The sequence below is a fragment of the Silurus meridionalis genome, chromosome 12 (assembly GCF_014805685.1).
Source record: "Silurus meridionalis isolate SWU-2019-XX chromosome 12, ASM1480568v1, whole genome shotgun sequence".
NCBI lineage: Eukaryota > Metazoa > Chordata > Actinopteri > Siluriformes > Siluridae > Silurus > Silurus meridionalis.
In genome coordinates, this window is record NC_060895.1 from 1179099 (window position 1) to 1195727 (window position 16629).

The 16629-nt window shown below is 40.6% G+C and overlaps 1 protein-coding gene across 4 annotated transcripts in view; it reads left to right on the forward strand.

The window, feature by feature from the left end:
* The window catches only part of lrfn1 (leucine rich repeat and fibronectin type III domain containing 1), a 103685-nt gene that overhangs the window by 27201 nt on the left and 59855 nt on the right, over positions 1-16629 (forward strand). The window contains exon 1 of one of the 4 annotated variants that reach the window (XM_046863525.1): positions 14531-14865. The exons of the other annotated variants lie outside the window; for them this stretch is intronic. The gene's annotated coding sequence lies outside the window, so the exon portion shown is untranslated. Of the gene's footprint in view, positions 1-14530; positions 14866-16629 lie in introns of those variants that run through there. 4 annotated transcript variants of the gene reach the window in all.

A 16629-nucleotide genomic window follows, 5' to 3' on the forward strand; every position in this document is an offset into this window, starting at 1 on the left:
GATCTGCTTTCCATGAGACGGAATTGAGTGGAAGATCTCCTGCTATAAACCAGATTGAACACCTACCGGACCTTACTATTATATTATATCTACAGCGGTGTAACTTCACGTGTGATGTTACGATATGATATGACACGTATTTAAGGAGGTATTAAAAGTTTGGAGACTCGCTCTGTTTACGAGAAAGTACTTTATTTATCTACGTTTACACACAATTACCTTCAAAATAGTCCCCTTGCACAGTAATACATCGCCTTCCAGCGCTTTCTGGAACGTGTTCCGGAAGTCTTTGGATCGAAGCACCGATTCTGCGATTCGCACCAGATCTCCACAACAGTGTCAAAACGGCGAGCCGGATCTCTATCTTCGGGAAGAGGGTGAAGTCCGCAGGAGCCAAATCTAGCAAATAGGGTGGATGTGGAATTGAGATCATGTTGTTTCTCAAGTGAGTAAATAGATTTGAGGACAGTGAGGAATAGTGACCGTTCTTCAAACTGATCCTGACATCATATGGAATTTGTAATGCTCTAAATGCTGGAAATGTACAACCCAAGAAGAGCAGCTGTTATTTTATACACAGCTAATGAGGATCCAAAACCAACAACGTAATAAAACTAGACACACAAACACACACACACACACACACACACACACACACACACACACACACTGAAAGAGACGGAGTAACTGCATCCATATTCAATTGTTTTTAAAGACGCCACATCTTCAGGCAGCTCTCGAATTAATCTGCAGAACAAACACAGCCAGACAGTTTGTTCCACCTTCTCAGAAAGCAGAAAATAAGAATAGAACCTTCTAGTGAGAGAAATAAAACACGATTCTGAGCTTCTGAAACGCTAGAGAACTTTAACCAAAGTCACAATCGTATTAATCTAATGTACAGTAAAGGAACCGATAATCTACAATGTGTTGGTTGCGCATGTTGATTAGTTTCCTATAACTGAACACGTTCAGGTGGTTCCAAAGCGCTGATGCTGAATGATGCTTCAAAAGGAACAATAACGAATACCCAGATAATATATACTGTATTGTAAGTTTGTGGAAACCTGAGCATCAGATTGGTTTGAGCTTCTTTTTGAACATCTCTCTCTGCATTTATTCTCCATTTACTGTTATAATGAGCTCCACTCTTCTGGGAAGATGTCCCACTAGATTTTAATGGAGATTCATTAATCCACAAGGATGTTAGTAAAGCCAGGCACTGATGAGGTACAGCGAAGGGGCCTGGGGTGCAGTCAGCGTTTATCCTAAAGGTGCCTATCCCATGGAAGGTGGATCATCATGTAGCTGGCTTTGTGCTGGAACAGGTTTGGCTCTCCTAGGTAAATTAAAGAGAAGATTTAACACCGCATCCAAAGATTAACCACATATGGCTGAGAAGATCATGTGTCCAAATACTTTTGGAGAAGTGTAGCTCATGATTGCATTCTGGTGGAGAACAGTTTGGAGAAGAACCACATCCACAATCACAATGAGAAGTTTAGGTGTCCCAATACTTTTGGACCATATTGTTTCTACTATATTGTAGAATTCTGACCAATCAGTAAACAGAATGCAACATATGGCTGGTTAAACATCTCGAGGCAAAGGGAAGATGTGATAAGTGACTCGGTGTGAGAAAAAAAGAGATGAGAAGACGTGAAAGACGTTCAACCTGGGGGTCTGATTTGAAGGTCAGATGTGTGACATGATTTGAAACAAGATCAGGAGGAGGAGGAGGAGAGCTGCAGTTATGTAAACGGAAAAATGTGGGAAAAGGGAGAGATGGAGAGATGAGCGAAAGAGCGTTAACCTGCAGGATATCAATATCGTGTAACGTGTAATTTGAAGTAATTAGAAGATTAAATAATTACAGCCTTCGTACATCAAAACATCAGCGTGAAGGAACTTCAGGGAAAAAATCACTGTTTGGGGAAAATGGGTCGTATCTGAAATCTCGCTTGGTAGTATAAGCAGATTCGCTAATTACAGATATCTCAACTCAATCGTTTCATATTTTATTGGTGAGCCAGCCAGGAGCTTATTAAGAAACTCTATAAAATTTATTCCAGAAACAAATCTAGAAGGACAAAAGGTCACCCTCATAAAAAAAAACTAAGGAGCTAACGTGCACTTGTGGACACTCAGGAGAGACGCTCTTTCACCTTTTAGTTGCCATTTTATCACTTTCAAGCAGTTTTTGCCTTTTATGGAGAGTTGTGGGTGGAACTGAACATCCATATGCCTTGAGTTAGCTTCGTTATGTATGATATTGGTGTTTCTTGGTGTAACCATCACCTTCTAAATAGTCCCCTTGCACACCAATACAGCGCCCCCTGTGTTCTTCTGGAACGCTTCCTGGAAGTCTTCTTTTTCTAAGCATATCGAGCATCTTCTGCGATTAACACTGGATCTCAATGAACTTCATCTGGGATCTGTAAGACTGAACCTATAATATCGTCAACCTAAAACATGCGCACGCACACACACACACACACACACACACACACACACACACACCAGCTGCTGATGCTCATGCATTGCATATTTTTTCTGTGATTTGATGAATAATTGTCGATTGGCTGAGCTGCTTCCTGTCAAATTCTCTGAGATCTGTCTAAATCTGTCCATCAAATGCTTGAGTGAGGGAGGTGTGTGTGTGTTGCACGCTAATGGATTTAAAAAAAAATTTGACGATCTGTTTTGATAAAATGAAGTGTTTTACAACTTAAAACATTTCTCTCCTATTTACTGTTGTTTTAACGAGAAGCGATGATTTCATTAGTTTATAATAAAACACGATTAATTTCGTGATGCTGTGATCTATCATTCTTTTTGTACCTATCTGGCTTTTTCTCTTTCTTCCTATATATTTGTCTCACTTTATCTCTCTTTCTCTCTCTCTCTCTCTCTCTCTCTCTCTCTCTCTCTCTCTCTGTGTGCCATTAATTAAGTTCCAGCTGGGAGACTCAGACACGAGAAGGTCTTGGCCAGAGCAGTGTTGGCACAGGTCACAATCCAGCCTGTCCTCTCTCTCACTGTGTGTGTGTGTGTGTGTGTGTGTGTGTGTGTGTGTGTAATTGACCAGGCTTGTTATGATCCACTGCAACTTGGTTCCAAAAAAAACGAACTACATGGACATGATTTACAATTAAGAAGCATTTACTGTCTGTGCACCTAAAAGAGAAAGTAGCCCAATCAGACTTCCTGTACAGGACAGGAAACAGATTTAGCCATGAAGGTATTCAGTTTCACAACTTTTTTCTGAGAGCTGCTCATGATTTATATATGATTTTCATTTCTACTGCAGTTCTGGTAATATAGGTCACAAATACTGCATTTTGATTGGCTGGAAGTTCAGGTGTGAATAGTGGATTGTGATTGGCTGAAAGTTCAGGTGTAAATGGTGGATTGTGTTTGGCTGAAAGTTCAGGTGTGAATAGTGGATTTTGATTGGCTGAAAGTTCTGGTGTGAATAGTGGATTGTGATTGGCTGGAAGTCCAGGTGTGAATAGTGGATTTTGATTGGCTGGAAGTCATAGTGTGAGTTTAAAGTGTTGAACACAGGTAGTTTGCATTTGTTAGTTGAATCTAAATGAATGTGTTACTTATATACACCTAAACCAGAGTAACATCCAGATCCAGTTCCATCCAGTGTGAGACAGCGATTGCTCACCATCACAGAACTACAGTAGGACACAGAAAACCAGGCTCGGATATAATAGTACAAAAGTGTTTTTGTGTTCCTCTGTGGATATAAAGGGGTATACACAGTAAAGCCAATAAAAACAATCAGATAACAAACTAATAACAGGACTAAGATTTTGGACTAGTACTAGACCCTCACTAACACAAATTCTTCATTACCACCAGATGCTCTGAATCCCAAACAGAGCAGCTAAATAGAATCTTAAGAATGGTGGAGCAGATCAGACTTGAGCCTCAGTTTCCTTCTGGTATCTCAGAAGAAGCATTATCATTCTGCTCAGGTGAATCTGGGTGATTTTACACGTTGCCTGCTTCGGACAGCTGCTGTCTCTTCAGATCCCCGTCCTGAAATGCATTACCTGTGCTGGGGAGGACAAATGGGGTCAGGAGTGCTATTACGGGAAGGACGGCACCGTAGCCGATAGCGGTAACATGATCTTCAGCAATGGCGAGAGCCTTTCATCCCATATAGAGCCCGCGTTAGAGATAACGTAGGACAAAAATATTAAACGTTGATTACATTTATTCATTTAGCAGGCGCTTTTATTTAAAGTGATTTAGGTGGAATCTGGGCCATGTATAGGGCTGAGAGTTCAGCACGATGCTTTTAGAAGTTTCTCGCATACGTTGTTGGTAGAAAGGATTCTTCACAGGTTCTCTAAGGATATTTAGGCATATAGAAGTCGGAGTATTTTGCCTGATATTCTCCTAGAAGTGTCCTACTTCGATAAGAAACATTCTTTTGCAAAGCTCTACACAGGATCTTTCAGCTAAAGAACAACTGAGCTATAAATAATCCCTGATTACACCGTGAGGAATCAAGGTTTTACCTAAAACCCTCGGAAAGAGAAAGACACAACCAGTAGTACACTTAAGAAATGCTACACACACTTAATGATATACTGAACCATTTATTTAGTTTCTTCGAGTATAGATATTCAAGAAACCACACACAGACTAGGGAATACAATTAGCTAAACACGCTAGTCAACGCAATTGTGTGTGGTCTTATTTTAGCTCTATTCATCCCCACTAAACATCAAATGAAGTAAACACTGGACAAATACTCCATTTTGAGCTGGCCAAGTTGGTCAACTGTAGCTACCTGTAAAAGATCTCTTTATCCCAGTGGTTGTAACTGAACAGTCTGAACTGACACAAATCTATGCTTTAACCATTATTAATAATTAGGGTGTAACGGTACACGTTCGTACCTAACTGTTTTCGTTGTGGGGATTTCGTTTCGGTGCACACGTGTATGCAATCCTTTTTACGTGGCTGAGTTCCCATTAGGAACGTATTAAGTGGCGGACGTTTGTTTAGCCTCCAACTCGCACTTTAAGCGCAAATTTATTATTGACATGAAAAACATACACAACAATGCCAGGGGTATAAAAACTAAACTAGAGTTAGCGCAGTCCCCTAACACCCGTACTAACAACCATAGCAGGTGTTACCTTAAACTGTAAATAGAAACCTACAGCTGGTATAGCATAATCAGCTAAAGTAGATAAAGACAATAAATAAACTAGCTATACACATAACTAGCTATCCAAAATAAATGTATAAATAAAGTTATTTTCTGTAAATAGTGTTGAACACAATTAAATATATAACTAGCATGGTTTGTCAGTGACTGTATGTAAGAGTTACCTCAGTTAATAAAACAAACATCTTGAACAGCTAGCTAGATGTATAAATTGCTAGCCCAGTATGATTTCATGAGTGAAATCGGGTTACCTCAGATGAAAAACAGACTTTGGCTAATCTTATCACTTACTAGCTTTTTTTTTCTAGGCGAGCTATTCGTCCTGGCTAATTTCTGATAGCGAGTATCATTTAGTCTGTAATTAGCATGCTGCACATCAGCTACAGCTTGACAGACGGAATAGCTAGTTAAACGTGTCAGATGTGTCTACCGCTGTAAATTTAGCATCACAGTTAAACACACAGCAAAAACACTGCTAGCTAAACCTTTAGCCAGCTAGCTGAGATTTGGACAGAGTGCCATGAACATTTCAGTATGTAAACATCAGGTTCTGCCACGTTGCACCAAATCATTTACTTCTTTTATCTCCCTGAACTTGACAGAGGAGCTCAGTGAGTCATGTATCTTCAGGAAGAGATGTTTCATCCTCAGAGCATCAGTCATCACCTCACACTTCTCCAAAACACCTCCTCCATCTTTCCTCTCTAATCACCACCTCTCCTCTTCTTCCTCTCCTCCCTTGTCTCCTCTCCAACTGACAAAGCTGGCCACGTGTTTAAGCCTTCAGGAGGGAAACGTCTTCCTTCCTGCTGCTTCTTTACCGTCCTCTTTCACTCTCTTATCTTCAGCTTTTCATTTTTATTCTTTGTTTCTCAGTTCCTCCTTTCTTTCATAATTTTCTGACCATTATGATTTTCTTTCCATCCTTCATGCTATGAAGGTCCCCAGTTCCTCAAAGGTTCCTTTGGTGGTTCCTCATCATTTTTTTCTCGTCTTTCTCTTCATTCTCCACCCTTTTATTTAATATATCCTCTATTCTCCACCCAGTTCCCATGTCCTACATTTAATATATCCTCTATTCTCCACCCAGTTCCCATGTCCTACATTTTACCTCCTTTCTTCTCTACCTCATCCTGTTTTCTTCTCCTTTTCAGCACAAGTTTTCACAATCACTGCTATCCTTCTCTCAACAGCATCAGGTGCAGGAGCGTCATGTTCATCTTCGCTGCTTCATCCTCTCATGAAATCTTCTCACACGCTTGTGTTATCATTTATCTTTTCCACCCACCCTTTCCTACTTCCTCTTCTGCTCTTTTCTCCTTCACCACCAGAGTAAAGTACATTGGAGGTAACACTGCATCATCATCTTCAAGTTTTTCTTTATCTTCTTCCTCATGTTCTTTACCCTCTTCTCCTGTCCTTCATTAATCATTCATTCCATCTTTTCCTTTTCTTCTTCTTCCCTGAGAACACACTTGTCGTAATGCTCATTGAATCTCTTCTGTGCTGGTGGTGAAAGCATGGTGATGGATGAAGCATGGTGGAGGAAGCCTGTTGGAGGGAGCGAGATGGTGGTGTATCGTTTCTTTTATTTCCTTCTGTTTCTCACTCACATATTTTTCACCTGTTCTTATTTTATCTTCTTTCCTTTTTCTCTCTTCATCATCCTTCAGACTTCTCCCTTTATCCATCACTCATCCACATCCTCTCATCTATTTCTCTCACCTTTGAAGGTCTTCTCCAACTCCCCTCTGATTTATTCACCTTTTTCTCTCTTTCTCACATCCCCTTTTCCTGCCCTCTTCTCTCCTCCCTTTGACATTGTCATCTCCTCTTCATCTTCATTTCATGTCCTTTTACCCTGCCCCCCACCCGTTCTCCTGCCATTCATTTTCCTCTCCTCTTTGTTTCACTCAATATTTTAATTTCCTTTCCTCCTTTATATCCTCCTCTCCTCATATCCTTCCATCGTATTCTGGTTTTTATCTCTCTTTATTCTGTTCTTTAATCTGTTCCTTACTGTTTAACATTTTTTCCTTGTTCTGTAATCGCGTTTCTCTTCACTCACAATCAGCTTTCGCTTTCCTTCACTCCGATTCGATCTTCACACTTTTAGGGTATTATTGGGGTTAAAGGTTTTATTGTTAATTATATCAACCAATAATTTAAATAATGTGAATAAAAGAGCAAATAACCTACAAATGACAACTAATAAATAATAAATATAATGCATTTTAAATGCATTTTAATTGTGTATAAAAACAAGATGTTACATAAAAATACATAAATAAACAACTAATTAAAACAAACAAAAACAAAATCAATGTATTTCAATGGTATGAAATTAAAAGTAATATAATAAACAAATAAAGAAATATTTTTGTTTGATTGCGGTTTCTCTCCTACACGTCCGTTTCTTTTAGTTGAAAAAACAGATTTTATAAAACGCTCTAGAGAGAGAATAAACGACGAGTGAGTCATCTGTGAGACCTGGTTTATATTTACTCTATTCTTTGTCTCCCCTCCGTCTCCTTTCCGTCTCCCCTCCGTCTCCCCTCAGTCTCCTTTTCATCTCCCCTCTGTCTCCTTTCCGTCTCCCCTCCGTCTCCCTGACACACTGACAGAAGTGAGTCATTCATTTTATTCTTCCATTTGGATTTGTTTATGCAAAAAGATAAATAAACAAACAAATAAATAATATTATATATATATATATATATAAATAATATTTCTTTCTCCACACAGTTCAGTTTTCTGCACACAGTTCAGAAGGGAGATAAAGATAAACAACATGACTGACAGATACTCACTACTATTAATTCAACAAATTTTGAAAAATAAAAGATTTGTTTTGTCTTCCTTTAAAATGTGAGTGATGTAAAATTTGTACACGTTTTTGTTAAAGTTGGAATGGAGCAGTGCCATGAATTTTTTTATATAAATAGTTTTCATTAATTAGCATGTACAGTGCCCTCCACAATTATTGGCACCCCTGTTTAAGATGTGGTCGTGGACTTCTAAAAATTCTCCTTTTTTTTAAAACAACATAGAACCCAAATGCAAAAAAAGAGAAAAATCCAACCTTTTATTTAAGTACATAACTTTGGTGGTAAAAAAAAATCATACATTTAGAAAAAAAAAAAAAACTTGAAATCATGTGTCCCACAATTATTGGCACCCCTAACAATTCCTCTGAAAAATTTAATTGTTTTTTTTTTAATATATTTTTCTGTAGTTGCTAAGGTTGGTCAGGGTATCTAGGGACTTTTAATTAGTAATTCATGATTTCCTGTTTCCTGGGGTATAAATATGACGTGACACAGAGGCCTAATTCTCTTACCCATTTGTCAACATGGCAAAGACAAGAGAACACACCATTCAAGTAAGGCAGATGTGTGTCGACCTTCATAAGTCAGGCAATGGCTACAAGAAAATAGCCACTCGCCTTAACTTGCCGGTATCTACAGTCAGAGGAATCATTAAGAAGTTTAAAACAACTGGAACAGTGACAAACAAGGCTGGAAGAGGTCCCAAGTTTATCTTGCCACAACGCACAGTGAGGAGGATGGTAAGAGAAGTAAAAAAATTTCCCAAGCTCACCGTCACAGAATTGCATCAAAGAGTGGCATCTTGGGGTCACAGAGTCTCCAAAACAACCATCAGACGCTCTCTACATGCCAACAAGCTGTTTGGGAGGCATGCAAGGAAAAAGCCTTTTCTCACTAACACTCACAAACGTAAACGCCTGAGTTTGCTAAGCGGTACTGGGACTTCAACTGGGATCGTGTGCTTTGGTCAGATGAGACTAAGATTGAGCTTTTTGGCAACAAACACTCTAAGTGGGTCTGGCGTAAAACAAAAGATGAGTATGCCGAAAAGCACCTCATGCCCACCGTGAAGTATGGTGGAGGATCTGTGATGCTGTGGGCCTGTTTCTCTTCCAAAGGCCCTGGGAACCTTGTTAGGGTGCATGGCATTATGAACGCTTTGAAGTACCAGGATATTTTAAATAAAACCTGATGGCCTCTGCCAGAAAGCTGAAGATGGGTCGTCATTGGGTCTTTCAGCAGGATAATGATCCAAAACATGTGGCAAAATCTACACAAAAGTGGTTCAGCAGTCACAAACTCAAGGTCCTCCCATGGCCATCTCAGTCCCCAGACCTCAACCCAATCGAAAACCTGTGGGGCGAGCTAAAGAGAAGAGTGCATAAGAGAGGACCCAGGACACTGGATGATCTAGAAAGATTGTGCAAAGAAGAATGGTCAAAATCCTCTCTCTGTGTTCTCCAATCTTGTGAAATGTTATAGGAGGAGATTAAGTGCTGTCTTGTTGGCAAAAGGAGGTTGTACAAAGTATTAACATCAGGGGTGCCAATAATTGTGGCACACATGATTTCAAGTTTTTTTTTTTTTCTAAATGTGTGATTTTTTTACCACCAAAGTTTTTTAGCAAATTCATTGTTGACGATTTCAATGTGATATTTGATATAAAACTAATAAAGTTTAATATCAAACGTCTTTTTTTATTTAATTCCAGACTTACTGATTTTATTAGATATAAATGTGTTTCCTTCATCTGGACCACATGGTGAAACAGTTTAACGCCACTTCCAGGTCACGCTAATCTTTTTTCTTTAAGATTCTGTAAATAATTAATCTAAATCATCTGCAATTTATACAAAAGTGAGAATTGTTATTAATTAAATAAATAAATAATTGTGATAAAAATACCATTATAAAAATATATTTTATAAAAAATAAAAAACACAATATTTGTATATAAATAAACAGTTTGTGCAGCTCCATATTCTGCTTTATTATATACATGTAATAAAAAAGTAAAAAAAATAAATCTACTTTATATAACTTTATAAATAAATAACAGCAATAAAAATAAGTGCATAGATTTCAGGATGATGTGGTGCAAATGAGATGTGCAATAAACGTCCTAATAAATCAATCACGAGTTCGATAAAATCAATCACTCAATCTCATGATCCACCACTGATCCTTGCGGAGGCGTGAACAGGAAACATGTTCACGCCTCCATCGATTGCCGTAAATCATCTCTCTCTCCTCTGTGTGTCTCGGTGTCTCTCGTCCGCTCTCACTCGCTGTCTGAATGAATGTATAGTCAGTGTTCATCCTGAGGCTGAAAAATGTGCCCTCGCTCCTCATCACTCCACCGGCGCGCTGCTTCTTGTCTTCAAGATGACTGATGAGCGCTCTGATATTCACTCGGAACAAATAAATCATAGATGAGATCACTTCCTGCGGAGATTCCGGCCCCGATGGAAGCGACGTGGGCGTGGTGGTGATGAACCGGGCTGGGAGTGGCGTGGTGATGTGATCGATTCCCTCGCCGCTGTGTTTGGGGCTCGGAGCGAGAAGGTTTACACGTGTCAGGGTGAGCGTGATGGATGGCGCCGTGGGCCGAGCTTGTCTTTTTGAACAAATGATTGTCTCTGAGCACTTAATTCTTTATATCCAGCTTATTAAGCGCCACATGCTGTCTCTGACGGCCAACCAACCGATCCACAGTGCTCCAGCTGTACCATCTTTCATTTCTGAAATGAAGACGAGTTTGGAAAAACGAGAAGTGATGTGATGAAGCAGAGTTACTGTTCATTCACTCGTTCCCCTTGAACCAAAGAGAGATTGGTGTTGGTGTTTCTTGGTGTAAGAGGTGATATCAGAAAGTTTGCAGACTCGCTTTACTTTATCTACATTTCCACACCATCACCATCAGAACAGTCCCCATGCACAGCGCTCCAGCCTTCTTCTGGAACGTGTCCTGGAAGTCTTCTTTCCGTAGCGTGTCGAGCATCTTCTGCTATGTGTGCCGAATCTTCATCTTCGGGATCAGGGTGAAGTCCGCGAACCTGGCCAGTGGGTTGGGTCATCATGCCGGACGTTTCCGGGGCTCGAGATCGTTCCTGATCTTTCGTCGTATCCCAGTGATGCAGGTTTAAAACACGGCAACGTGTTGTTTGAGGTGTTCAGAGCGCAAGAGTGGAAGTACATCACGTCAAACGTCTCTGTGGCAGGTTTGCCCATTTTCACATAGAATTTCACGTACGCTTTTTCTTCTAACTTGCTGTCCGTGATGAAGTCGCTGACATGGCAGCGTTTATCTCCATGGTAGCACCATTAGTGTCGAAACCTTTCTAAAACCACCGTATGATTTTTTTCTCCAGATTTCTCCTCCGGTTCTCTCGCAGCACTCGCTTCTGTGGAACTGTACGTCTGCTTCCAGCGTCGCTGCTAATGGCCTCGTTCAATATGGTAATACTGTTACTTCTGCCAAATAAGCATCTCTGCAATGATCTCTTCCAAAAATCAATCGCTGCAGTGATTAAATCCTGCCATGGACATCAAGCAGAAACCTGGCAGAACGTCAGGAACGAGGGATAAAAGGGTGGAGGAGAAGAAGAGAGTTGTCTTTTTATCTTAGAAATGCGTTTAAAGCCTTAAGGGTCCATCTTTAATTCGTATGGAGGAACCCTTCACAGGTTCTTCAGAGAAAAATCAATGTTTCTTAGGTGGGTTCCAAAGACCTGTGAAGGAACTCTCATTATCCAGTGAACACTTGAAGACTAGTTTCGCTCAGAAAACACATAATTGTGTTTTTGTTCTTTTTACATGGAACCTTAAAAGGTTCTTCCAAGCCCTACAAACCCAGAACCTTTGACAATGTTCTAAGAGTGTTCTAGCAACCATTAAAGAATTCTCCAGGATTGTAGAATCCTACATACAGATACATGTTTCACTTCGGACAGTTTCTAAAAGGTTTCCAAGCCTCTCAGTGTCCTACAAGTTCTTCATGGTTCCCTGTTGCCAAAAATGATATAACCGGAGCATTAAAAAAAAAAAAAAAGGAAACCACTGTATGGGTTCTACATAGAAGATCTCCTCATATGAACAATCAAAAGAACCTGCTGAGCTGTGCAAGTGTTTTACATGATTTTGTATTTTTTCAGTCTGAAGCTCTGATGTTGATTGCTCTTCGGATTATTTTGTGATTTTGGTTTAAAAACTTCTCACTATATCAATTTTACTGAAGCAGATCCTCAAACTTTGGTTCTTTTTTTAATTCCTCCATGCAAGAACCAGCTTGGTGTGAAGAATGAGAATGTGTTTATCTCAGGTTCTTCAGATCTGAAGGTCCAGTTAGTTGTTATGAGTGATGAATCACATTTAGGGGTTATGGGATTTTTTTTTTAGAGGAGATCATCATGATCTTAATTACTTCTTGTGAGATCTCATGAGCATGGGTTCCTTTAAAAATCCTACAGCCGTCTCAGGAAAGAAGAAGCAGTGAGAAACGACTGAGTGAATATTCAATAGAACGCAGTGAAACTCCAGTATCTCTCTCCATCCATGTGAGACTGTGATGAAGGGAAGAGGCTTTAGGAGTAATCCCTTCGATTGCAGTCAGAAATGTCAATGTGCATGTGTGTGTGTGTGTGTGTGTGTGTGTGTGTGTGTGTGTGTTCTTTTAGAAATGTGTTTTTCTTTCAATAGAACCAAATAGAAATTTGTGCATTGTAGCTACACTTGCAGAAGATAAGGGGTTCCTCAGAGGTTCTTCTGAAGGTTCCTGTATGACAGAATATCAATATGGTGTATATTATAATATTATAGTGTGATTGAAGATTAGCATGAAATTACACTGTATGGACAACCGTTTGTGGACACCTGAGCATCATAAAGCATGATGTGCTTTATGAACATCCCAGGAGTTCTTCCACTCCAATCCATGGAAAGTAGATCTTCATGGAGCTGGCTTTGTGCACAGGGGCATCTTCATGCTCTAACAGGTTTAGCTTTCCCAGTTCAAGTAAAGGGAAAATTTCATACAGCAAATTTCAAAACGTCCGATAAAATCGTGCACCTTCAGGAACCCGGATCTGGCTGGAAAAGATGAGTGTCCCAATACTTTTGATCAGATTTTATAGGGATGATGAGGATGATTCAGAACTATTTTGATGCTCTACTGTAGCTGGCTGATCTGCTCTAATCTTAAAGAGCCGTCACACGTCGGTGCTCGTTAAAGCGTCTGGTTGGCTCCCCGTCGTCAGAGCTAAACTCTACTGGACTTGTTAGCTGAAGCCTCAGCTGCTCTGAGATTGGTAGCATGTAGCAGATGTTTGCTGGTGGAGGCAGATGGAGGAAGCAGCAGGCGATGGTCAGTTAGCGAGCTCATAGCGCTCCGATGCCAGAATTACACCAAAGCAAACTTTAACGTTTCTTTAAGGCTTCAAATTCAGGAACTTTTACAAATCATCTCGTTACGCTTAGCGTGAGAAAGGGCGTGGCTAATGCGGTGAAATGAATAGCATTAGCATTTTGCTATTTAGTGCTTGTGCTGTAAGTTTATTCGAATTTCTCACCAGTTTGTCCATTATCACTTCCTCTTACCACACTTTATTTCCACCCCAAATATGACATCATAGAGTACTTTTTATCCATTTATAGTTACATTGTGAAACATCCAAGTGAACAGTGAATTCCTGCCATCTTGTTCAAGGTCCAGCACAGTCCTGGGATTTGAGCTCACAACCTTCTGATCCAACATCCTATTCTGGATGCTTTCGAAAACAATGACGCATTTTTAGTCATGTGACATCAGATTAATGAAGGCGTAGCCTCAGTGTTCGCTCAGAGGTGGATGAATCTCGCGTAACTCCGCCCCCATCGCGATTTCTCAAGAACCAGATCAGACACCAGGGTTTCTGTGCGAACACTCTGTGAAATCAGACTTATTTTTATTTATTTGTTTTTAAAGCGTTTTTCCCTCCTAACTCTTTTCTCTACAGTGGAATATTACAGCTTCATGCTCACAGCTTCAAAATTCATCTCGAAGCCATAAATAATTCAATCTCAATACAGCGTCTGCTTCTCTCTCTCTTTATCTCCCTCTCTTTCTCTCTCAGTCTCTCTCTCTCTCGGCCTCTTTCTCTCTCTCTCTCTCTCTCTCTCTTTGTCTCTCTCTCTCCAATCTCAGCTGATGAAAAAATCCTGTAGATTTCCACACACGCGGTACACGGTGTCGGCAGCTCGGCTTCTGCAAACAATAAGTGTCAGACAGCTTACGGAATGCCACACACACACACACACACACACACACACACACACACACACACACAGAGGCATGAGTTCCTCTCGGTTGCCTACGCAGAATCCATTAAAGCAGCCTCACACCTGCCACGAGCACCGCATAAAGGATGCTTTTTATCCGCCCTAAACGCACGACACACTGCAGTGGAACACGGATGAAGCGAAGGGAGAGAAAGAGGGAACGAGGGAGGGAGAGAAAGAGGGAGGGAGAGAAAGAGGGAACGAGGAGGATAAGCGATAGAAAGAGATGCAGGGAGAAAGACGGAGGACGAACGAAAATGAAGTGGGCACATAATCAGCCTCACATCTGTGATCTATAAAAGAGCTTCATGGCGCCCGATCCGCTCGAGTCGTAAGAACACGGTTGCTAGGCAACAGCGAAACACAGAGGCCCCGTTTCCCGGACGATCGGACACAACACATAGCTAGTCAAGCGCTACCATGATAATTCTTAGCATCAAACTAACTCACGAATCATGAAAACATTGTTGCTGTTCGACTCGGAAACATGGATTCTTGGATTTGAGCGTAAACTAACAACAAAATGTAAAGCTAACGCTTAGCTAGCTAGCATCATGGAGATGTGACAGATGTGTTCAACAATTGTAAAAAAAAAAAAAAAAAAACGATTGTGAGGTCAAAGTCTCCAAAAAGACTAAATGGGTGTGGTCTAAGTAAACATTAAAGTGGGTGCAGTCAGAGTGTCAATTATACTGAGTGGGTGTGGTCTGTGTGCCTGTTGTACTGAATGGGCGTGTTCTGCGTGCCCGCTGTACTATATGGGCGTGGTCTGTGTGCCTGTTGTAATGGGTGGGTGTGGTCTGTGTGCCTGTTGTACTGAGTGGGCGTGGTTTGTGCACTCGTTGTACTGAGTGGGCGTGGTCTGCGTGCCCGCTGTACTAAATGGGTGTGGTTTGTGTGCCTGATGTACTGAGCGGGCGTGGTCTGTGTGGCAGTTGTACTGAGTGGGCGTGGTCTGTGCGCTCGTTGTGCTGAGTGGACGTGTTCTGCGTGCCCACTGTACTAAATGGGCGTGGTCTGTGTGCTCGTTGTACTGAGTGGGCATGTTCTGCGTGACAGTTGTACTAAATGGGTGTGGTTTAAGTGGACATTAAAGTGGGTGTGGTCTGTGTGCCCATTGTACTGGGTGGGCATGGTCTGTGTACCTGTTGTACTGGGTGGGCGTGGTCTGTGTGCCCGCTGTACTAAATAGGCGTGGACTAAATGCTACTTTTACTGAGTGGATGTGATTAGACAGTAGAAATTAGTTGAACATGTCACTGATATGAACTTTCACCTTAGAAATGTTGAACAATTGCAATAGACCTGGATGTAGTCAAAGTGGCCAAAGTGGCCATTGTACTGAGTGGGCGTGGTCAGAGTACCTGTATTATTAAGTGGGAGGGGTCTGAATATTTAATCATTTACTTATAACTGAGATCTTGGCTATAAATTATAAAAACCGCATTATATAAAAAAAACATTTAATTCTAAACTTTAATAACTTTCAACTTCAAATAAACCATTAAACTGACATTCAATCGTAATGACTTTACTCAAAGCAAACGCTAATTACTGATGCTAATGACTGTTCACAGTGTAAATTTATTTACAAATATTAACAAACAAACAAAAACCCCAACAGAGTTGAATAAAAAAAATTCTAGCATGTCGCTAACTGTAAACCACAGCACCTGCTAGCATGCCGTCTCCTCGCGAATGAAGGAGACGGAAGTCCTGATCCTTTCATTCTATTTAATTACATGGAAATTACTTCATTAATTTATTTATATTTATTTATAGCAGGGAGGAATAAGTGTATGTGTGTGTGTGTGTGTGTGTGTGTGTGTGTGTGTGTGTGTGTGTGTGTGTGTGTGTGAGGATTTCGGGAGAATTAGGAGTCTTACATGCTTCTGTCAAAGCAATGAGTTCTAAGCAGAGATTAACATGAGACTTAGAAAGAGCTGGGTTCATAAGAGCGAGACACACACACACACACACACAAACACACACACACACACACACACCTCATGCCTGCTGAAGTAATAATACATTACACTGTGCTGCTCAGTAAGTGATTTGTGGTATTGAAGCTACATCATCATCATCATCATCATCATCATCATCATCACTGATGTCACAGCACAGTTGAGCACAATGTAATGCTACGTGAAATAGTTTGGCCAATTTCTCCTTCATCTGCAGCATTTTGACATTGCTAGGTTAGCTAATAACCTCTAAATTCAAATCAGTAGATAGTGTTATTAGCAAGCTCGCGAATATTCAAACCAGTAACTAGCATCGGGTTAG